Genomic DNA, 25,909 nt, shown 5'->3' on the forward strand with positions numbered 1-25,909 from the left:
AGTACATCTGTAAACATCTAAAACACAATGTTTCACCAACATGTAACTAATCTATTTCTTACCATTTTGATACTCAATCAACACACATTTAATGCATGTCTGCCAGGGAATAAAAAGATAAAAATGATGATATTCCTAATACAAAGTCACAACTACTAGATTTTGATTCTCCAGGATGGAGATTCAACCTTGTTTATAACCTTTGATTATGTTCCTTCTTTTAGCTAAAATAAACTGCCCACCTTCCCTTGGTTCATAAATGTACAGTACACCTTAAAAACTTTAACTTCTGCTCTGGCCATAAGTGATTAGCAGGGTCTAGAATTACTATTGCACTCTAAACTAGAAAACCAAAAGGAAACACCTACAGAATTTTCAGACATTGAATAACAGGCATGGTAGGACTATGATCTCTGATAGGAAAGAAACAAGGTGTGCCCTGACATCATGCAGGCTCTCTGCCAGGAGGTAAGTTCCACACCATGGAGAGGGAGAAAGAAGGCAAACAGAGCCTGGCATTCTCACTAAAATGAGGGGACAGAGATAAGTATTCAAGGAGAGCCAGAAGACTAGAAATTGTAAAAAAGATTTTCAGAGAAGAATGAGTTGAAATCTACAGAGTAACCCTTGAGGCTATGGCTGGATACCAACCTGTGTATGTTTAAGGAATATATGTAAAATCATAAGGAATCCACATGAATGCTCTAGAATTAAAAGTAAGTTAATCAAGGTCTCAGACCTTAAAATGAATATACAAAAATCTAATGTAGTTCTATAAATTTTCAAAGAAGAGTTGAAAATTAAAATTAAGAAAACAATATTTATAATACCACCAAAATTGAAATACGTAGAAACACATCTAACCAAATATGTGCAAGACATATACGCGGAATACTACGAAAGATTGCTGAGGAAAAAAAAACAATTTATATAAACAAAGAGCTATATTACATACATAGGTTTGAAAACTCAATATTCTTAAGACATTAATTCTCCCCAAATTGATTCATAAGTTCAATGAAATCCCAACCAAACTCTCAATGGATTTTTGAGGATATCAAAAAGTTGATTCTATAATCAATATTAAAGTCAAAGGAACTAGAATAGCTAAAGACTAGGAGGTATGTGGGTGTGAGAAAAACTAACACTGCTAAAAGTCAATTTCTTCAAATATAAAATGTGGGTAACATCACCTATGATCTTTTAAGGATGTAGTAAGAATTAGAAATTTACAAACAAGGCAGGTAGCAGTGGCTCACGCCTGTAATCCCAACACTTTGGGAGGCCGAGGCAGGCAGATCACCTGAGGTCAGGAGTTCAAGACCAGCCTGATCAAAATGGAGAAACTCCGTCTCTAAAAATACAAAAAATTAGCCAAGCGTGGTGGCGCATGCCTGTAATCCCAGCTACTCAGAAAGCTGAGGTAAGAAGAATCACTCGAACCTGGGAGGCAGAGGTTGCGGTGAGCCGAGATTGCGCCATTGCACTTCAGCCTGGGCAATAAGAGTGAAACTCCCTTCAAAAAATAAAAATAAAAAAAAAGAAAGAAAGAAAACTAAATAAATAAAAAATAAATAAAAAGAAATTGAGTAATAACCCATGCATTGTAGTAGAGTATGGGGTTTCTATTATTATATTTGCATCACTTTTATACAAAGACGGAAAGGGCTCTCATTATACTTTAATAATTATACCTAACTGGAGGAATAGGAAAACCACAGCCATTATTGGTAACTTCAAATAAATACTTCAATTAGTTTAACTTAAACAGCAATAGTAAAAAAGCATATTACTAGAAAATACCATGAGAGAGATTAATTGCAGTGGAGGGGAGGGGATGAGGAAAGGCCTCCAAAGACAGGTAGCAGCATCAACTGGTCTTTGAAGGACAAGTATGATCTTCCAAAATGGTTACAAACTAGAAAGAAAAAAGAGTTGTACAGCATACAGTACATGCCTCCTTTCCTATGTTAGAAATTTTATCATGGTGCCCCTAGGATGACAGAAAATCCACTTATTAAATAATTAGTTTCAGCCAAAAGTGTTTATTTCCTAACAATTTTGTACCTGTTAGGCACTGCAAAATTCTCAAACCTTGGAATCAGACTGGTAACCATCACCCTCATTTGTTTCACACTGATTTGGGGGCAGTATTTGTTTTTTATCACAGAAATCGTCAAAGATCCAGTTTTGCAGAGTATAATGCCACCAAAAGGAATGTAGTAATCTAATGTTAAAACTGAAATACCAAGCTGGGTGCAGTGGCTCACACCTGTAATCCCAGCACTTTGGAAGGCCAAGGTGGGTGGATCATGAGGTCAGGAGTTCAAGACCAGCCTGACCAACATGGTGAAACCCCATCTCTACTAAAAATACGATAATTACCTGGGCATGGTGGCATGCACCTGTAATCCCAGCTACTCAGGAGGCTGAAGCAGGAGAATTGCTTGAACTCGGGAGGCGGAGGTTGCAGTGAGCCAGGATCATGCCACTGCACTCCAGCCTGGGTGACACAGCGAGACTCTATCTCAAACAAAACAAAACAAAAACTGAAATATCTAGAGCTAGTGGTTCATGCTGTGTCTGATAGATGTCACTGTGTTTACCTTGAAATTCTGAAATACCCTGAAGACTCTCTGTGTGTTTGCTACAGCACCCTAAGGGGACTTAGTGCACAGATTGGGAAACAAGAATATAGTATTAACAAAAACAATGAAAAATAGAAATAAAAGACTATTAGGAGTATAGTGACAGAGCAACTATATGGGAGAGAAGAGACAATTGGGAAAGGTAGATGTAGGTCAGATCATTAAATACCACTTCAAGAAATTTAGGCAACATTCTGAGGGTAGAAAGCAACACATGAAGGTTTTCGAGCAAAGAGTACGATGAGAAGAGATGATGGTTCATTAAGGTAAGGAACCAGAAGGAAAAAATTTACAATTGAATTTAAATAAGGCCTAAATAAATGATATATTAAACTTCATAACAAGAGTCTTTAACAACATATGGAAAGATTTCTATTAATATTAACTTTACCTTCAGGGCAGATTTCCCTTTTATTACCTAAATGCAATATTTAGGACAATATAACTGACAATGATGCCCAAGAGGCAGTCACTTCTGAGATAATGCCATATGCTTTAATTCAATTCATAATAGAATGATGAAGAAGGACACCTAGATACTAAAAGAGTTGCAAGAAAAGACAAAGACATGAAATTTTATACAGAAAACTCCATGAGGCATCTCAGAAAAACTGTAAAGCACAACTAAAAGAAATTAAACGTCAAAACTGAGAAATAGCAACAAGCAGACTGCAAAGGATGATGAGGAAATCAAAACTGAAATAGATTGATTAGGAAAATATCAAATATCACATAACTTACAGGATAAATTCTCAGATGATTACAATACCACCAAGTGAGACAGGGTAAAACACAAGATTTTCATAAATATTAATAATTCATTCTCACTGAATAACTAGTATGTTATGCTTCTTTCCTTAAAAAACTGCTCCATTGCCCCTGCTGGCAAGTATCCTATGAATAAAAATCAATTTCTAATAATCCTGTTCTTTCCCCTAAATAGTTCTATTGTTATTTTTGTTAGTAAATATCTGTTAACATTCTCAGAACAGATTTGGGGAATATTAGGCCTAGCAGAAAAAAATAAACGTTAGACTCAGATATATAAGTTCATCCAGCCATGTGCTGGTAAACAAGCTACTCTTTCAGAGATTATGTTTCTTGTGGAATTATTGTGAGGACTGAATAGGATAATGTAAGCAAAGTGTTCAAGGCACTGCCTATTGCAGAATACAGATGACGATGACAACAGTGCCCTGATACTATGATAAAATGAAGAATTTTTAGTGTATATTCATTCAATTCATTCCACCAATATTTGTTGCTCACCTATTATTTGTTGGACATTATTGTAATTAATAATGGATAAAGAAGTCTTCTCTATCTCTTTTGTAGGCTTCTTTCCTTCTTCCCATCCCTTAGCATTTCTCAGGCCTGGATTCCCAGGTTACCTACAATTCTTACCCTATATACTTTCTCTGGATATGATCTAATCTACTCTCATGGTTTCAATTATCATCTATATGCTGAGACCCCCTCATTTTTAGCTTATACTTGTCTTCATATGACTGATCTGAATATCCAAATACCTACTCAACCCTATTTTGCCTATTGACACATTTTTACTCCTGCCTCTATTAACACCACTTTAGTACAGGCCACCATCTGCTCTCAATTAGACTACTATAAAAGTCTATTTTAAAAAAATTTATTGAGATATATTCATATAACCATACAATTTGCCACTTTAAAATGTACAATTCAGTTGTTTCCTGTTTATTCACATAGCTGTGCAACCATCAGCACTAACTCCAGAACATTTTCATTATCTCAAAAAGAAACCTCTACCCAATGGATATCATTTCCCATTCTGTCACTTCATCCTCCCAACCATGCAACCATTTGCAAAAGCTTCTTAAATCATCTCCCTGCTTTTAGTTCTCTTTTTCTCCAATCCACTGCATTTTGAGTGCTCTTCGTAAGATGTCCTTCAATCGTTACCTAAGTATCTTAAGCAAGGTTCAACATAAACAACTTTATGATTGAACCATTAACTTCCTCTCCAAGTTCATCCTAAGCATTAACACTCTTGAATGCAATGTTCCAGTACACTGAATACTTCCTTCTGTTTCTGTTTGTTCTTTCTAGCTTCCTACTTAGGTTTCAGGTTTCACTTACTTAGACAAGGTTGTCCTAAACTCTGTTCTGTATGCCCATTGTCATTTATTTTTTATTTTTTTGAGACAGAGTCTTGCTCTGTCACCCAGGCTGGAGAGCAGTGGTGCGATCTCGACTCACCGCAAACCTCTGCCTTCCAGGTTCAAGCAATTCTCCTACCCCAGCCTCCCGAGTAGCTGGGATTACAGGCACACGCCATCATGCCCAGAATATTTGCATTTTTAATAGAGATGGGGTTCCACCACGTTGGCCAGGCTGGTCTCGAACTCCTGACCTCAAGTGATCCATTCGCCTTGGCCTCCCAAAGTGCTGGGATTACAGGTGTGAACAACTGTGCCCAGTCTATATGCCTGTGTTTTATGTTGCCTCAACAAACTGTATCATTCCTATCATAGAATTAATTCCACTTAAAGGTAATTTGCTGTTCAAGACTGTTTTCTTGGCTTCTTTAAAAGAGTTGTAGGGTGTGTTTCCAAATCTAGAAGAGTGTCTGCTACATTCTATGCAATTAAATAATTGTCAAATAAGTGAACAGGAAAGCCAGGATTCTATCTTCTTAAAACTTACAATTTAAGGGTACATAAAGCTTACATACAAGATATGTTACTATTTATTACAAGAGATTATATATATAATAGGAATTACTGCAGCACATGCAAGTAGCACCTAACTCAGTCTTTGCAGAGTGGCCAAAGAAGACTTCCTAAGATAAATATGAGAAACTTTATCCAAGCTGACACTTAACTACAACGGAGATCTGGACACACTACCCCAAAATATGGCACTTGATATACTGAAAATTTTAAGCTGAAGGAATTTGAGAACAGCAGGTGCAGGAAGGACTTTCTGATTTCCTCTGAAGCAAATCATAAGACCATGCATGTGAGAGGATGTTTACTATATGCAGAAAAAAAGAACATCCTTATCTCAGAAGATGGAAGGACATGAGATGAATCTAAGCAAACAGGTCTTGCTAAGGTCCCCTCGGTTTACTACTCTTATTTCATATCCCTTTCTCTCCTATTGCCTTTCCCTTCCACTCTTCATAAAACCTAATATAAAAATGCCCAGGTTTAACTGTTTCTTCAAGTCTTCATTTCCCTCCATGTTACATAAAACTTAGAATATAAATTAGTGTATTTAATTTTTGTTAATTTGTCTTTTGTTACAAGGGTCTTACAGCAGAGAACTTAGAAGGAAAATATTTTTCCTCCCTCACAACTACAAATAGGAATTAGGGGATATATGAGGCTTATGAGGGATAGCTAATTTTCAGAGGAAGAATAATGGCAGAGAGGCTGAGAAAGAGAGAAAGAAAGAAAGAGAGAGAGAGAGACTGACTATTGGAATTAGAAAACTAAAAGTTCAGTATTCCAAAACGTCTTAGAACCAAAATGCATATAATCTCTTACTCAAATCTGTATTCTAAAGATACAGTATTTCCTAAAGTACAGAAGAAAAGTATGCTGAATATACTCTATCTGGAGGTATCATTAACAATATAACCAGTAATAAAGGTTAAAGGTTCAGCATAGAATCTGGCATAAGGTTGGCAGAGAGTAAATTTTATTTATTATTATTACTGTTGTAATTATTGTAGCAGTATCACTAACACTGTTATTGTTACTTCTATGTCAAACTGTTAGATATCTAGAACACTAAGGAGTATGAATCTTATTTTCTAAGCTTTGTTAGTCTGCTTGAAGTCCAAGGGCCCCTATCATTGCAGGGTATATGCGGCGGGGTGGGCGGGGGGGAATCCAATGAACATCCTGAAATTTTAAGGAAACTTTGATGTGTTTTTCAAGAGAGGATTCACAGATTTCATTAGATGACTAACAGGGTCTAGGCCACTACACCAAGGGGAGGTGAGGGAAGAGTGTAGGCAGAACCCAGATATAGCCAGTGAGGGAGCCTTTTTCTTTTCAAGAAAAAGAGCAAAAAGATTATAGAACTGCATCAAATTAAACAAGAAACTCATTTAATCCAAAGCTATTTACCAAAATTTTAAAATCCTATTATCTTATAATTTTAAAAAAATTATATTACTGAAACTTTCACTCAATTTCTTAAGATTAACAGAAATGGGTTACAAAATAGCATGGACTTATTCCAAAGGTCTCCAAAACTAGGGATAAAAAAAATAACACAGCACCTGGTATGGTGTTACAATAGGTGTCAAATTTTTATTCAATGTGACTTTCATCAAAACAAAAGAATAGGCTGTACATAAAATAAGAAAGAAAAATCACCAAGGAAGTTTATTGTGGTAACTTAAAACCAGGACAGAACGGTGAGAAAGGGCCAGGTGCGGTGGCTCACACCTGCAATCCCAGCATTTTGGGAGGCTGAGGCAGGCAGATGGCTTGAGCTCACAAGTTCAAGACCAGCCTGGGCAACGTGGTAAAACCACATCTCTAGAAAAAATAAAACATTAGCCAGGCATGGTGGTGTGTACCTGTAGTTCCAGCTACTCAGGAGGCTGAGGTGAGAGGATTGCTTGAGCCTAGGAGGTAGAGGTTGCAATGAGCTGAGATTGCATCACTTGCACTCCAGCCTGGGTGACAGAGTGAGACTGTGTCTCAAAAAAAAAAAAAAAAAAAAAAAGAGAGAGAGAGAGAGAAAAAAAAGAAAAAGAAAAAGAAAGGTGAGGAAACGAAGAAACCTTTAGAGAAACAGTGATCTTTAGACATAAGAATCTTTAGACATAAGTGATCTTTAGACATAAGAATGTCATGGCCGGGCGCGGTGGCTCAAGCCTGTAATCCCAGCACTTTGGGAGGCCGAGGCGGGCGGATCACGAGGTCAGGAGATTGAGACCATCCTGGCTGACACGGTGAAACCCCGTCTCTACTAAAAAATACAAAAAACTAGCCGGGCGAGGTGGCGGGCGCCTGTAGTCCCAGCTACTGGGGAGGCTGAGGCAGGAGAATGGCGTGAACCCGGGAGGCGGAGCTTGCAGTGAGCTGAGATCCGGCCACTGCACTCCAGCCTGGGCGGCAGAGCGAGACTCCGTCTCAAAAAAAAAAAAAAAAAAAAAAAAAAAAAGAATGTCACTCAAATGCATCTGCCCAGAAATTCTACAAAATCCACAGAGAAGCATGCCAACTAATAACCAAAGAATAAGAAAAGAATTGAGAAAATCCTTCTCCTTTACTATTTCTAGTACACACTTTATAAAAAGCAAAATCCCTCAAGGCAGTAAACATCTGCCCATCAACACTTATCAGCAGCAACATCAAAAACATAAGGCAAAGGTCAAGTCAAAGTTTATTGACGATGATGAACTATGACAGCCTCTATTAAATTACCCCTTCCTTCAAGGTGTGTGTGATCAAAGCAGCAAAGATATTTTCACTCAGTCACATAACAAGCCATTTGTTGAGATTGAAACATCTGGTCAATATCTCCTAACACTGCAATTTCATGCACAGTTAGCATTAGGGCACATTTCTTCTACTCTTCTTCCAGGGTCCATAAGGGTGGCACATATGGCTGATCATTTCATTCAAAAAAGATTCAATTCAAGGCATTACACACAATCGTCTGTGCTTTATGGTGTTTTAAGTCTACCTGCCATAGTATTCCATCATCATTGCTGACTGCTGTTCTCTTCCACTATAAAAGCCTGCAAATATGACAGAGCACTTAAAGCTTAACAGCTTTCCTCTACCGGAGTTAGCAAGCATTTAAGGCAAAGGAATCTATAAAGCGGCAGGTCGTTTTCTATTGTCAAGAACTCCCATTACATGAAACTATTTACCATTTTATTTACCATTTAGCAAAAATATAGTACAGATTAGAAAAGTAATTTTTAATGTCAAATCAAATACTTAACTTTCTGCTTGACAGATCTATCAAAGTACACTCTTTTGGCTATAATTTTAAGTTATAATAAACAATTTGAAAACAATATCATAAAACATTTAAAAATTTAATATTAACATATATTAACAGATTTTTTTTAACTTGACAAAGAACGATTCTATACCAGAGAAAATCAGAATGTTACAATTTTATCAGTCCCATACACTGAAAATTTTCCACTTGAAATTCATGCATTTGTTGTCATGGTAACAGAGCCCTTTCTTAAACACTTACAGTAGTAAACTTGAACTCACACCATAGATTTCTCTTTTTCCCTTTCTTCCTTTAGTATGATACCTTCAAAAGAAAAACAGGGTGAGGGTGTGGGACAACTTTAAAGCTATTGCTTCATATTTCCTTTGACACGTATCCCTGACAGGTAGTATGACTATCTGAGTATAATTATTTTCTGAAATTTAAGATTTTGCCTAGAAGCTAATAGCTAAATGAAGAATTTTTTTTTTTTTTTTTGAGACAGAGTCTCACTCTGTCACCTAGGCTGGAGTGCGGTCGCGCGATCTCGGCTCACTGCAACCTTTGCCTTCTGGGTTCAAGCGATTCTCCTGCCTCAGCCTCCCGAGTAGCTGGGACTACAGGCACGTGTCACCACGCCTGGCTAATTTTTTGCATTTTTAGTAGAGACAGGGTTTCACCATGTTAACCAGGATGGTCTCAATCTCCTGACCTTGTGATCCACCCGTCTCAGCCTCCCAAAGTGCTGGGGTTACAGGTGTGAGCCACCGCTCCCGCAGAAGAACTATTCTTTTTGTGATAAAGAAACACAACCACCTTACAATAAGGAACATGCAATGACTGATTAAGGAAAGCGAGTATCAAAATACCAAGGTTAAATTAAAATCTAAATTAGGTACAATGTCCAGGACTGCTACTTCAGCATATAATATAAATATTTTGTTTGTTCATTTGTTCATTAATTGAGTCAGTCAATCCAATCTAATGATATTTATAAAGATAGTTCTAAGGGTCAGGTACCATCCTGTTACTTAACCACAAACTTGAACAAGTCAGACTGGTCCTTATTTTCATGGAGATTCCACACAAAATAAAATGCAAAGCAAAGCAAACAAAAACATTACGCAGAAATAAAATGTATAATTGTAAGAAATGCTATGAAGAAAAAAATGTTTGAGAAAGATAATGAGTGGGAGTGGGGCAAAGAAGTAACCAATTATTTTTTTAGAGATGGAATCTCACTCTGTCACTCAGAATGGAGTGCAGTGGTACAATCATAGCTCACTGTAACCTTGAACTCCTGGGCTCAAGTGATCCTCCCTGCCTCAGCCTCCTGTGTAGCTAGGACTACATGTGCAAGCCATCACACTCAGCTAATTCTTCAATTTTTCAGAGATCAGGTCTCGCTATGTTGCCAAGGCTGGTCTCTATCTCCTGGCCTCAAGTGATCCTCCTGCCTCAGCCTCCCAAGTAGCTGGGATTAAAGGCACTCAGCTAAAATCTATTTTAAATAGACAAAAGGACATTTAAACTGAGACATGAAATATGCAAACGAGCTGACTGGGTAAAGAGTGACCTTAGGGTTAGGGGAAGTTTCCAGAGGGAGGAGCAATGCAAACCATCTGAGGCAGGAAAAACTTTGGCATATTAAAACAATTTAACACCAGTATGGCTAGAGCTCAGGGAGATGAAAATCGTTAGCAAAATATGCAGGTTCTAGATTGTGCGGGCCTTGTTGGTTATATTAAGAAGGATGAATTTTATTCAGTATACCACTGAAGGATTTTAATCAAGAAGGTGAAATTATCAAACATAAAGTAAGATCACTTTTGCTACTGTGTATAACTGGATTGGAGAGGCAACAAGACCAGTTAGAATAGTGTTATTCACATACCACATCCAGTCCATTTGAAAAGCCTGTCCTCAAACTATTTCCAGATTTCAACCACTTTTCATTAACTCCACTGCTACCACCCATCCAAGTTACCATAACTGCTTGCCTAGACTTTTGCAATGATTTCCTAACCTCTCTGCTTCCATCCTTGACTCCATGCACATAGAGCTGTCCTTTTTAAATGCAAGCCGGAGTATGTCATTCCTTTGTTCAAAACCCTACAATGCTTCCAACAGCACTCACTAAAAAGCAAAAATCTTTATAATAGTCTATGAGGCCCTACAAGTTCAAGCCACTTCCCTTTACCTTTTATTGCCTAACTTCATTGTCTACTATTCTCCATTACTCTGCTCCAACCACTGTGAACTCTCTACAGGATTTTAAACAATTTTTAAAATTTTTATTTTATTTTAGAGATGGGATCTTGCTATGTTGTCCAGGCTACATTTGAACTCCTGGGCTCAAGCAATCCTTGCATCTTAGCCTCCTAAGCAGCTAGGACTACAGAAGCACACCACCGCACCCAGTCCCTACTGGATTTTGAAACACACCAAACATGCTCTCCTTTAGCAAATGCCAACCCCTTTACTGAACTGGATTTCCCCCAGAAAGCCATATGGATCCTCACTCATCTTGAAAGTCTTTACCCAAATCTCACCTTCTCAATAAAACTATTTAACATTGTAAAGTGTTCCTTCTGTTCCAACATTCCCTATGTCACAAACACTCTTCTAATGCATCCCGGAATCTGGCATCATAAGTATTGGATAAACTGTATCTTAAAAGATCAATGGAAAGAAATTATAGTATTATTTCAATAGATACCAAAAATTTATGCTGGTGATATTCAAAACATACCACTAAAACAACATAATTATACAAGAAGAAAATTATACTAAAATAAATATTAGCTATTTGTGTTATTGTAGGATACATATTATCACTGCTATTTTTAAACTGTTATGGCCTATATAATTACATCCTAAAATTAAATAAAGGCCTAAAATATGAAAAAAGGTAAAGCACAATATCACAATCTGCAAAAGATATGGAAAAATTAAAAAATAAACATCTGCTTTCTTTTTTTGAAGCAGAATCTCACTCGAGTGCATTGGCATGGTCATAGCTCACTGTAACCTCAAACTCCTGGGCTCAAGGGATCCTCCCACCTCAGTCTCTCATAGTGCTGGGATTACAGGTGTGAGCCACTGCTCCCAGCCCAAATATGTAGTTTCTGATTATTATGGGAAGTGATTCAATCTTCATTATAAACCTATGAGGTAGATACATGATCTCCATTTCATAGATTGAAAAAAAACAAAAACAAAAACTGAGGCACAGAAAGACTAAATAACCATCCTGGGGTTTGATTTGAGACACTTCAACCCCAAAGCTCAAGTGTGACTATTCTATACTAGTCACTGAAGAGGATCAGTAAAAAAATTATTAGAAACAGTTGTGAGATAAAGTAAACTCCTAAGTGCCCCAACCTACTGAATAGACGTCTATGGGCTAAGGAGGTCCCAGAAAAACTTTAAAAATGAAGTTTCCTGGCCTTGATGAGATAGGAGGTTCGTCACGTCTTCCTCTTCCTCACTACCTGTCATTAGACTTTTTTTTCCTACGAGTTAAACAAAAACCAGCCCTGGAAAAGAAAGAATGGAAAATTCTTCCACTGACCAACTGCCTGATGTTGTGGCCAGATTTCCCTCCCTTTTCATGGTTTCGACATGACTGCTGACCAACTTACAAAGCAATCCTTCCTGATAAGTGACAATTGACCATGGACTGGTCAGTTTACAGAGAATGTGCACCAAGTACCTTTGAGTCCTAAGTCTCACCTTTGATGTATAGAGTCTGATTTTACTGCATTTTTAATGTTAAGTCTCCATTCCAAAGCGAACATGGGACACACGTAACATGTTATGTTTGCTCATCATGCATACATGTGACCCCTTTCATGAATATTCATAGCTCCTCCTATAACCTGTTAAACATGTATGCAGCTAACCCAGTTAGTATAAAACTCCTCTCTCACCCATCCTCTTTGAAATGCCTACTTTTGATCTAATCCAGAGGCTGCGCTTCCCAGCCTACAGGTTGTAACCCTTCTCAGAAATAAAGTTCTCTTTTCCAGATTTACAGATCTCATGATTTTTAAGTTGACGCAGTAAGGAGAGTTTGGTCAGATGTCCAGTTACTAAAACATATGCTTTAAAAATCTTCTCAGATACCAACAATAACGTATTAGAAAAACAGTAAGGAAAATGTTCTATATACAATAGCAGAAAGAAAACCAAACAAACAAAAAACCTACACCTGAACATAGTGATTAATCTCAGCATCATTAAAAGCGGAACAACCAGATGTGATGGCTCACAGATGAGATAAAATGGAAATGATGGAGCATCATTTTAAGAAGATTCTTGCCTAAAGAAATGAAACCTGAGTTTAACCAAATCTCTAGCTCTAACTCTCAGCAAATACTAAATATGAAGCAACTAACCAAATTCAGAAAGTGAGATATTCTCCTGGAAAAATAACCCAATTTCTCTTTTTAAAAAAGGCAAATGACAGTAAAGAAAAAAAGAAAGAAAGAAAGAAAGAAAGAAAGAAAGAAAGAAAGAAAGAAAGAAAGAGAGACAGACAGAAAGACAAGAGAGAGAGAAAAGCAGTAATAATAAAAGACACAAGGTACAAATACAGTGTTTGAATTCTTCTTTAGATGTTGATTCAAATAAACTTACTGTAAAAGGCTATTTTTGAAACAATTATGAAATGCGAATCTAAATTGGATATTAATAACATTAAGAAATTACCACTGTGAATAATATGATGGTGGGTTTTTTGAGACAATTCTCAGGCAATCTGGAGAATTTGAGGATGAAATAAGACATCTGGGACTTGTTTTATAGGAGAGGTACTTAAATCAAGTTTGGCAACTGTAAATAATTACTGAAGCTAGATAGCTGGATAACAGGAACATGGAGTTCATTATACCTATTATTCTTTCTCTGTGTATGTTTGAAATTTTTGATAATAAAAAGCTATGAAATAAAAAATTAAAATGAAAATCTTGATATATGATAAAAAAACAAAAATTTACCCTAAAAATGTTGTTTCTTCCCAAAGAACCTACAAAGTCCAGTGTGATATTTTGAAAATATCAATATGATTTTTAAATTCACGTGGAAGAATAATAAGAAAGTACCTACCTTCTGAAATAGATGAGTAATAATGATGGGATTAAGGGAGCAGTTTACTACGAGGTATTAAAATGTATTATTTGTTAATTGCTTTTGAAACAATTTGGTACTAATACAGAGCTCAACAGAAAAATACAGAGTTCAAACATAGACCAAGTACCTATGGCAATATAGTATTAAAATAAAGGTGATTTTTTTTTTTTAGATGGAAATGAGGGAATTAGTACATTAAGCTGGCATAAAGATAGAACCATTTTCAGGGAAAAAAAGAAAAGTTTCTCCTGTCACACTTTAACCAAAAAATCTTTAACCAAAAGTGTAAAAACAACAACAGCAGCAGCAACAAAAACCCCATACAAATGAAAAAACAAACCAAAACAAAACAGAGCTCATAAAGGTATTAGAAAATTCAACCACTTATTTTAATAACAGACAGAGAAAGATTTCCTAACTATGGCACATACACTGAATACTACAAAGAAAAATACTGATAGCTTAGACTTTGACATAAAGTAAAGATACCATAAAATCTTTGAAGAAGCCCCCTTTGCCACTCTCCTGGTGCTGCTGAGGTAGCACCAGCAGTTAAAAAAAAAAAATGGCTCTTGCCATTCCGGCCTCCCTTGTCTGACTCTAATAAGATACTACAGCTTTGAGCCTGCCTATCGGCCAAGTGTAAATAGGTACTAACAACTGTATCATGGTCCAAAATGCTCATTGTGAAGACAGGTGAATCAAATGACAATTTCCCAGGCATATCCACATTTCTGGAGAGTCCATATTTTAGCCTGCCTACATCCATTCTTGCATAACTACAATTTTTTTAAAAGAGCAATGATATAAACACTAACAAACAAGAAACATATATATTCTCTAGAAGAACGGCAAATGAAAATAATGAGAAACCATTTTTTATAATTTGACAGGCAAAGTTGTCATTTTTATATGAAAAAAAGCAAAAGGCAATATCATTTATGGGGATGGTAATGCATCTTTTTTTAAAAAATCTGGCAACAGACATCTACAAACAATATTGGTAATTAAGTTTTCATAGGATAATTAAAATGAATAGAGTTCTTTCACAAAAAAGATTTATATGCAGAAAGTGTAAGGGGAGTCTGATTCATACCTCAATTATAACATCATCAAAATAAAAGTATTACTGAGCACCCACAATAAAATTAGGCACTTGTTAATCCAAGAGACTCTTATTATATCTAAAAGTACTCTGTGAGGCAATACAAGCACAAATAAAGTCATCAGAAGTTCATAGCTCTAGTGGAGGAGTAAGCATGAAAACAAAATACAAGCAGTGTTATAACAAAGGTACGAACAAAATACTTGGAAAGCACCAAAGAATATGGGGCATAATGAAAAGGTCAAAGAGTAAATGACAGATACGCTGGTTCTTGAAGTTTGAAGATTTTACCAGGCTGAAAACAAGAAAAATAAACTAAAGTGAATTATAAATAAACTCATACGCACAAAAATACAGAGACATGGGCAGGCTTTCTCTGAATTTAGTAAAAGATGGGGCCCATAATAGCATATTTTATGAAGGACTAACTGTGCATGACAATGACAAGCAGGCTGGGATCAGAGAGTTACATGATAAATCTGTATTTCAGAAAGACAATTAGGCAACAGTGTACGGAAAACTAACCAAAAAATGGGAGATAATTCTCCCTGGGTCTCTGAAAATTATGATCATGTAAAACTCATATCCACCAGCGAGGTTCCCAATGCTTACAGACTATTTTCTTGTTTAATAGTGATATTGACAAATGAGACATTTTACATTTGTAGGATATGCATAATTTAAGGAACAAAAACTCTGCAAATGATCAATGTATCATGGTAAAAAATATCACATATGGGTAAAATCCATTTGAAGGGTAAAACAGCCCAATAAATATATATTCTTTATTTATCAGCTTCTTAAGACATAATTCACATACTACACAATTCATCCCTTTGAAGTGTACAGTTCAATGGTGTTTAGTATATTTCGAGTTGTACAGGCATCACCACATCAATTTTAGAACATTTCTCAACACCCCCCAAAAAAACCAGTTCACTCTTGAGTCACCACTTGCAAAAATCTCATCCTCACAAGTCCTAGGCAAACACTAATTTATTTTCTGTCTCTAAAAATATGCATGTTCAGGCCACTTCTCAGACACGGAATCATAAAACATGTGTGCTTTTATGACTGGCTTCTTTCATTTAGCATGATATTTTCAAAATTTGCCCATGTTGTAACATGTATCAGTACTGCATTTCTTTTTTGTCAAATGATATTCTATTGTATGGATATTCCAAATTTTGTTTATTCACTTATCAGTTAGTAACACACTTGGGGTGTTTCCATGTTTAGGCTATTATACATAATGCTGCTATAAACATTTGTGCAAACATTTTCATTTGTCTTGTGTATACACCTAGGAGCAGAATTGCTGTGTGTGGCAACTCTATGTTCAAATATTTAAGGAACTGCAAGATTCTTTTCCAAAAAGGCTACACCATTTAACATTCCCACCAGCAATGGCTTAGGGTTCTCCAAATCCTTGCCAAAACTTCTGTTCTTCTGATTATACCCATCATCCTAGCAGGAGTGAAATGGTATCTCATTGTAGTTTTGATTTTAATATACCTGACAGCTAATTATGTTGAGAATCTTTTCATGTGCTCCTTAGTCATTTGTATATCTTCTTTTGGGAAACTGCCTATTCAGATATTCTGCCCATTTTTAAAAGTGAGTTATTTGTCTTTTCATCATTATTGAGTCTAAATAATTCTTTATATATTCAAGATAAAATAGATATGTGAGTGCAATTTTCTCCCATTCTGTTGGTTGTCTTTTCACTTTCTTGATGGTGTCCTTTAAAGCACAAAAGTTTCAAAACTTGACAAAATCTAATTTATGTATTCTTTTCTCTTATTGCTCATGCACGTGACCTATCTAAGAATCATTTGCCAGCCCATATCCTATGCCCGGTCATAAACATGTATCCCTATGTCTTCTTCTAATGGTTGCAGTTTTAATTCTTACAGCTAAGTCTTTAATTCATTTTGAGTTAATTTTTACATATGAGATAGGGGTCCAGCTTTTTTTTTCCATATGGATGGGCAGGTGTTCTAGTACCCTTCATTGAAAAGACTATTCTTTATGCCATGGCACACTTATAGAAAGACAGGTTACCATAAATGTGAAGGTTTATTTCTGTTCTCAATTCTATACCATTAATAGATATGTCTATCATTATGCCAGAACTACATATTGGTATGGCTTCATCATACGTTTTTTAATTGGGAAGTGAGAAACACAATTTTGGTCTTTTTCAAGATTGTTTTGGCTATACTGGGTCCCTTGAATTTCCATATTAATTTTAAGAGCAGCTTGTCAAATTGTGCAAAGAATTTAGCTGTGATTTTAGTAGGAAATTTAAATTTATTTTAGATCAATTTGGGGGAGAACTGCCATCCTAAAAATATTAAATCTTTTCAAAATATCAACATTTAATGTCTTTCCATTTAGTTTCCTTTAATGTCTTTCAATGTTATGTAGTTTTTAGAGTATAAGTTTCACACTTCTGTTGTTATATTTATACTTAAGTACATTATTTCTTTTTAAGATATTTAAATGAAATTGTTTCATAACTTCATTTTCAGTTTGTCCACTAATACTGTGCAAAAATCCAATAGATTTTTCTATCTTGGTATTTTATCTGTCAACCTAGCTGAATGCATTACTTTTTTTTTTTTTTTTTAAGAAATTGATGTTTATTTTCCATCAACCTTATTTCCATGTTGCTTAAGAGTGTGTGCAAGAACAGCTTAAGATCTTCCAGTGGTTGCTCCTACCCATTCAATGGCCTGAGCACTGGGAGCTGCGGACCAGCCTTCTGTGGCAGGCTGAGCGCTCCAGTCTTCAGTAGGGAACTGATGAATAGGTGCAGAGGGTACCTGCACACCTTCAGACCAGTCTGCAACCTCAGGCTGAGTAGCAGTTAACTCAGGAGCTGGAGCAGTCCATTCACCCTGATATTCCTCCTTGGTCACAGCCTTTTCAGCAGCAGTCTGCTCTGCTTTTTCAATCTCTTCAGGATCTCTGTAGAGATCAGGCATGAACTTCCATGGGTATTCATGGGAAATGGTGCCACACACACGCAAAACTTCCTGGGCCGGCATCCACCACAGCAAACCCACTGAGTGAGCTCCCTTTTTGTTGCATGGAATGGCAATGTCCACATAGTGCAGAGAAGAATCTGTGTTACACAAATCAGTGGTAGATAGGTTAACATAACATGCCTCTGTGACAGGTTGGTTGTCAGCCCTGGGGTTAGTAACCACAAGAAGCCGTGGCTCCTGGAAGGCTGCCTGGATGTGGTTAGTGAAGATTCCAGGACTGAAGTGGCCAGCAACTGGAGTGGCTCCAGTGGCAGCAGCAAACTTCAGCACAGCCCTCTGGCCAATATTCCTGGAGGATAATCTAACACTGACATCAGCAGGGTTTTCATTGGCAACAATGGCACAAGCTGCCAGCAAAAGCTTCTCCCAGGTCCTCTTCAGATTTATGTGGATGCCATCACTTTTCCTCATAGAGATGTACTGTTCCATCTGGAAGCCAAGATTGGTACCATCTAAGCGGGTTCCTGCTGCAAGGAACTTAAGGACATCCTCCTCCTTCATTTGCAGGACATCCTCCTCCTTCATTTGCAGGACATCCTCCTCCTTCATTTGCAGGACATCAAGGGCTACGGACATGGTGAAAAGTTTCGCTTTAAGCTATGATGGGAATCCAGAACGCCATATGGACCCCTATGTGGGTAGTGTGAAAAGTCATTTATTACCTCTAATAGATTTTTAGGGGACTCCTTAAGATTTTTGTTTTGTATATAAGATCATGTTATCTACAAACAGATACAGTTTTACTATTTCCTTTCCAATATAAAAGCCTTTTATTTATCCAGTTAAAGTGTATGATTCAATGATTTTAGGTATAATCATACTTGTGTAACCATCACCACAAATAATTTTAGAACATTTTCTCACCCTAAGAAGAAACCTTGTACCCATTAACAATTACTCCTAAATCTTCCCATCTTTTTCCAATCCTAGACTGATTTCTCCAACATGTTTCCAACATGTAAACATAGCGCACTTTAATTTTTCCTTTCCAAACCCCGAAGTTGCAGTAGCTAGTACATACTTATAAATGATTTCATTGAAAACTGATCTTTCATCATAATGTGTTGTTTGAAAAGGAAACATCATGATTAAAAACACAGGAGATGATAAGTAAAGATATCCTGAAACTAACAGTATAAATACATGTCCACAATAAAAACTGCAAAAGCCTACTTTGAACTCACCGTAAAATTATTCTACGTAATCAAAAATATTTATCAAAAGTATACTCTAGCCTGGGTGCAGTGGCTCACATCAGTAATCCCAGCACTTTTGGAGGCCAAGGCAGAAGGATCACTTGAGCCCAGGAGTTCAAGACCTGGGCAACATAATGTGACCCCATCTCTAAATTTTATTTTTTTAAAGAAAAAAATTTATATGATAAAAATATTGATCAAATATTTATAATATTTAAAATACTCTGCATCAAATCACACATATTTCAAACTGCCAACAATGATCTAGAGGGCCAGCTATATATCAGAAAGCCTGTAGAAATCAGGCAAAAAGGTAAAAAAGATGCTGCTTTCTCAAATTTTAGAGGGCTAACTGAAAACATTAAGTTAGTAGTCAAATGTATTTAACAAGGAAAGCAGATGGTCAATGTTATGACTATTTAAGCTAGTTCTGATTTCCTGATAACAATAATTGATACATAGGAGGTTATGGGAGAACATCTATACCACATTCATAACTTTTCAGAGATGTTCAGTACTTTTTAGAGATGGATTCATCCTAGGATTAAAAATGTAAATGACGAGTTAATGGGTGCAGCACACCAACATGGCACACGTATACATATGTAACAAACCTGCACGTTGTGCATATGTACCCTAGAACTTAAAGTATAATAAAAAAAAAATTGAGGTGAGTTCAGACAACTCATTTACTGTCATATGAACATAAATTCCTTTAGTTTGTTTTCTAATATGTTTTAACAGTAGTATGGGGATTTGAATTAACAAAATTAACTGTACATATTTAAGGTGTACAACTGTTTAAATTTTGGCTTATGTATATAGCTGATATACAATTAATCAATTTTAAATGGATCATTCTATTAGTATCATACGTAAGGAAACTGTTCACTTATTTTCATTTAGTAATGTTTTTACAGTTTTCAGAGTAAAGGTCTTCCAGATCTTTTGTCAGATTTGTCCCCAAGTATACTGTATTATTTATGTGATAGAAAATATTTCTTTTATTAAATTTCAATTTCAAATTTTTTTTCCTAGTACAGAAAACTACACGAGTTTTAAGTACTGATCTTATATTCTGCAAGTGTGCTAAACTCAATTATTCATTCTAGTACCTTTTTGTAGATTCTACAGAATAACATACATAGATGATCATATCACTGAAGTATAATGATTGATTTACTTCTGTTTTTTAATCTAGAAGCACTTCTTTTTATTGACTAATTGCACTGGCTAGAACCTCCAGTACAATATCGAACAGAAGCAGTGAAAGCAGACATCCTTATCTTATTCCTGATCTTAGTGAGAAAGCATTCAGACTTTCACCAGTAAATATAATGTTACCATCGGTTCTTTATAGATGCTAATTATCAGGTTGAGGAAGTTCCTCTCTATCACCAGTTTCAGGAGTGATTTTATGAGGAATGGATGTTGGATTTTATCAAATGCTTGCTCTGTGTCTTAAGAGATAAACACACAAATTTTCTTTAATCATCATTTTAGATGGAGGATAAGTACAGTACTTGTTACTTCATGTTATCAAAAGCAGAGAGCTCCAACTTCCTTTAGATTTAATGAATAAAAAATACTTTGACTTCATGAATGCAATCAACTATGCAAATATACAACTTATATTTGTTAGATAAAGAAATCTTCTAATTTTTTTTGTGGTACTGCTCTGTCTCTGAGGCTGGAGCACAGCGGCATGATCATGGCTCATTGCAGCCTCTACCTCCCAGTCTGAAATAATCCTCCCACCTCAGCCTCCTGAGTAGCTGGGACTACAGGCATGCACCACCACACTTGGCTAATATTTGTAATTTTTGTAGAGATAGAATTTGCCATGTTGTCTTGGCTGGTCTTGAGCTCCTAGACTCAAGCGATCCGCCTGCCTCGGCCTCCCAAAGTGCTGGGATTACAGGCATGCTCCACCATGCCAAACTAGTAACTCTTTACCTACAATGAATTAGTAGACTCTTAAGTAAAATGGCTAAACTCAGCATAAATGGTTATCAACACCCTGGAGCAAAATACAGTACTATAGCCCAATATACTGTATGATGAACAATACGAATATTTCAGACAGAGGCCGGGTGCAGTGGCTCATGCCTGTTAATCCTAGCACTTTGGGAAGCTAAGGCAGGCAGATCATCTGGCCAACATGGTGAAACTCCGTCTTTACTAAAAATATAAAAATTAGCTGGGTGTGGTGGTGTGCACCTATTGTCCCAGCTACTCGGGAGGCTGAGGCAGGAGAATCACTTGAACATGGGAGGCAGAGTTTGCAGTGATCTGAGATGGGGCCACTGCACTACAGCCTGGGCAACAGAGTGAGACTCTGTATAAAAAAAAAAGAAAAGAAAAGAAAAAAGAGAGTATTTCAGACAGAAACCTGAAGTAGATTAGTGAATTCTGGTAGAGCTGGAGTGTAAATAAGACCATGAAACCACTAACATTTATCATGGTTATGTCAGAAGTATCTGATGTGTGATACTATGAAGTGATAAATGACCGAGTCTCTATGTATTAGCCTAGAAGAAATTTCTATGTTTACCCTAGAAGGAATTTAGAAACATTAAGTTAAAAAAAACAAAAACAAAAAAACACTGCAAAAGGTTAACTAGAGCTGGGCATGGAGGCTCACATCTCTAATCTCAGCACTTTGCAGGTCCAAGATGGGAGGACTGTTTGAGCCCAGAAATTCAAGACCAGTCTGAGCAAGAGAAACCCTGTCTCTACAAAAAATACAAAAATTACCAGGCATGGTGACATGTGCCTGTAGTCCGAACTACTTTGGAAGCTGGGGCAGAAGAAGCACAGGAGGTCAAAACTGCAGTGAGCCATGTTCATGCCACTGTATTCCAACCTGGAAAACAGGTTCTGCCTCCTGCAGAATTATTGTTCCTGGGAAAAAGACAGGGTTAGTTTCCTGCAAACCTCTCCAAACAACATCTTTGTCAACCAATGCCAATACATAATTTCTAAAATGTATGTTTCTGTTTAAAGATTCTGTATTTTAATGATTTATATTTATATCTATATAAAATTATATTTAACTATTTATACAGACATTGATACTTCATATTTGAGTTATTAACAATGAACTCACAGTCAACAGTAATGTAACTCATGCCTGAACCAAGTTTGTCTATTACAGACTTTTATTCTCTAAGGTGTGTCACAGCCTTCTTATGCTTAGAAACACTAGACAGCATATCTGCACTATGCTCGGGATTTTTTTAAACAGAAAAATCAACAACAAAAAAATGTGATTAATATGTCACTATATATGCATTGAAAAGGACACTTGTTTACAGTATGACAGTTGAAACAACAAGGCAAACCATTACCTTCTTTGACCTCAGAGAGGAATGAACACATAAGGTGACTCAAATTTTTTGCTTCTCCACATATGTCTACAAATGACTATAAAAGCACCCTGAGTACTGGTTTTGGATTTACAAGTACATTTTAGTGAGCAGGTAAACTCACACATGCAAAGCTTCTGAAGAATGAGAATCAATGTATAATGTGATCCACCATGGCCTTTATCAACATTTTATATCAGTGGCTCTTAATCATTTTTTGAGTTTTAGATTCTTTTGAGAATATGATAAAAATTATGTATCCTCAGAAAAATTCACACGTTAAAAAACTGTAATTTCATGGACTTACGGACCTCCTGAAGTCCATTCCAACTGACAATCCATGAAACATAGTTTTAAAGTGCCAGCTTTAAAGACTCTAGGCAAAGACATTTTTTAAAGTATTCTTCAATAACCATTTTAGATATAAGCCATTGCTGAATGTGCTGAATATGAACTCTTCATATTTACAAAATAGTCACTGCTATACATTTTCTGAATGTATAGTGCAACAATGATCAGGGTTTATCAACTAAATTAAAAGTGGTTTCATAGAGGATATAACGCATTTGCAGTTTTCATGATTTCTAGAGCAAATTTTTCTTATGGAGTACTAAAGAATCTACAGAACATAAGGAGAAAAGCAAGATATAAACTATTTTAGAGCACTCTTCTTGCTTCTTAAAATGCTCCAATTTGGGGGAATGAACACATACAATATGAGGTCTCATAGCACATTGATATTTGGGTGTTTTTGTTTTGCTTTCTGAGACAGGGTCTCGCTCTGTTACCTAGGCTGGAGTGCAGAGACACAATCTCGGCTCGCTGCAACCTCTGCCTACCGAGCTTAAATGATCCACCCACCTCAGCCTCCCAAACGGCTGGGACTACAGTGTGTACCACCACACTTGGCTAATTTTTGTATTTTTTATAGAGATGGGGTTTCACCATGTTGCCCAGGCTAATCTTGAACTCCTAGACTCAAGTGATCCACCTGCCTCGGCCTCCCAAAATGCTGAGATTACAGGCATGAGCCATGTCCATATGGCACACTGATAATTATATCAGATTTATAATTTTTTTTGGTTCTCTATATATGACATATCTACAAATGTTGATTGTAATCCAGTATCTCTTCAGTCTCAACGAAAATTTTATTTGAAAGACTGCTAAAGAAAATTTTATTTCACATTTGCAACTGACAAATTAACCTAGCAATTGTTTGGAAGTATCAACAAGAAAGCAAAAAATATTTTTTTAAAAAAGTAAACATGACAGAAACAAGTATCAGCAATTTGTTCAATATCAACCAATGAAGGCTACTTAATTGGCAGAGGAAATGACACCCTTTTTATAATTGCATTTTAGGATATAAAGAAATGCAAAGTAGAGTGTTCTATATTAAAACTTTCAAGACGTACTGAATATTTCAATATAAAGATTTAAAATACTATGTTTTAAGTACAAAGGGTCCAGAGATGCTGATAATATTCAAGTAATTATGAAAAACAAGACTATAATAATAGATAACTTCAAAAGTCAAAATATGGCTCTGCTTTGATAATCATTAAACCTGGCAAGGTTCCAGGTCTGATCACTTAAAAGGTATTTCTTGGTTAAAAATAAAAATCATATAAAAAAACGGGAAAATAAGTTGAATATACACTTCTCTCAAAAAGATGTATGCATGGACAACAAGCACATAAAACATTTACAATATCATTAGTCATTAGGAAAAGGCAAATCATAAATACAACGAGATATAACTTTATACCCACTGAGTTAGATATTAGTAGTATTTAAAACTGGAAAATAAAATAACAAGGATTAGTGAGGATGTACACAAACTCGAACCCTCATAAGTTGCTGGAGAAAATTTATCTTGTTGCAGATGTTGTGGTAGACAATTTTTTAAAAAAGTTAAATATAGAATTACCATATGACCCAGCAATTAAACACTCTTCACAGGTATTTGCCCAGAATAAATCAGCCAAAGCGTTTAGGTAAGACAAAGAAATAAAGGGCATCCAAATTGAAAGAGAGGAAATTAAATTAGCCTTGTTCCCAGATGAAATGATCTTATACTTAGGAAAACCTAAGGACTCTACAAAAATGAATCAAAATCAGGCATTCAAAAGGCAGAAACAATTCAAATGTCCATCAGTTGATGAATGAATAACAAATGTGGTATAGCTATACAATGGAACATTATTCAATCAAAAAAAAAAACGAAGTGCTAATATATGCAACAAAATGGGATGCACCTCCAAGACATTATTCTAAGTAAAAGAACAGACAGAAAATGTCACATATAGTGATAATTTCATGCATATGAAACCTCCAGAATAGGTAAATCCATGGACACAGAAAGTTGATGAATGGATGAAAGGGGCTAGCCGGAGGGGATAATGACAAATGACTGCTTGATGCATACGGAGTTTCCCTTTGGGGTGATGAAAACTTAGAACTACTTAGAAATTATGGTTGCAGAGCACTGTGAATGCAGTAAATGCCACTGAATTGTATACTTTAACATGATTTATTTCACATTATATAAATTTTAAATCAGTTTTAAAATTTTCTTAAAGATAAGGCTGTTTTTAACCTAAACGTTAACATTAATTACTGAAGCATTGTAAGGAAATGATACTACAAAATTTGTTTCTTAGTAGGGTTTTCAGTAGCTCCGTGGAACAGAGACTGGAGGAGAGCCAGACTGGATGTAGAGAGAACAGAGGAAAATTGTTCTGTAATCTAAAAGAGAAGTGAATAAACTGGAGAAAGGGAGAAAAAAAAGTGTCAGGAAAAGACTGTGAGAAGTAGTGATGGCTAGCGTAGATTCTGTAAAACTCCCAGGAAGCTAAAAGAGAAGAAATCACAAGTAGTACCTGACACTCCAGCTTAGTGTTAGAATCCATTGGAATTCATTTGAAAGAGGCTGCTAGAACACACACACACACACACACACACACACACACACACATATGCCATAGCCTTTGCCTAAAGATAAAGGAAAGGAAAGGAAAACATTAGAAGAGCTGTAAGAGTAGGAATTGCCAGCTGTGGAAAAGGAAGAAGAGGAGCCAGAAAAGAAGAAAAACCTGAGGGAAAAGGTATCATATAAGCTAAGCAAGACAGAGGAAAAGTTTCAGAGTTATGGTAAGGTCAACACTGATAAATGCCAGAAATAAGTCAAATAGACAAGAACTGAAAAGTGTTCACTGGATTTGGCAACTAAAAGTTCATGGGTGACTCCTGCCCACTGGATTTTAAAAACGTGGTGAGAGCAGCTGAATACATCAAAGATAAAGAAGTGTGAACTACACTGTCAAGAAATTCAGCTGAAATGAGGAGAAGGCAAATGTTGGAAAGTTTGCCCATTTGTTTCAATATTGGAATAGGAGCACATTTACAACAAAGTTAGCGAAGATCAAGAAGAGAATAAGGTTTG

The 25,909-nt window shown here is 36.2% G+C and overlaps 1 protein-coding gene and 1 pseudogene across 7 annotated transcripts in view; both read right to left on the bottom strand.

The window, feature by feature from the left end:
- The window catches only part of ADK (adenosine kinase), a 564,565-nt gene that overhangs the window by 325,906 nt on the left and 212,750 nt on the right, over positions 1-25,909 (bottom strand).
- Positions 17,460-19,218, bottom strand: LOC107000151 (small ribosomal subunit protein uS2 pseudogene; annotated as a pseudogene). The gene has a single exon (XR_013398073.1). The product of XR_013398073.1 is annotated as a small ribosomal subunit protein uS2 pseudogene (transcript).

The sequence above is a fragment of the Macaca mulatta genome, chromosome 9, assembly GCF_049350105.2.
Source record: "Macaca mulatta isolate MMU2019108-1 chromosome 9, T2T-MMU8v2.0, whole genome shotgun sequence".
Classification (NCBI taxonomy): Eukaryota; Metazoa; Chordata; class Mammalia; order Primates; family Cercopithecidae; genus Macaca; species Macaca mulatta.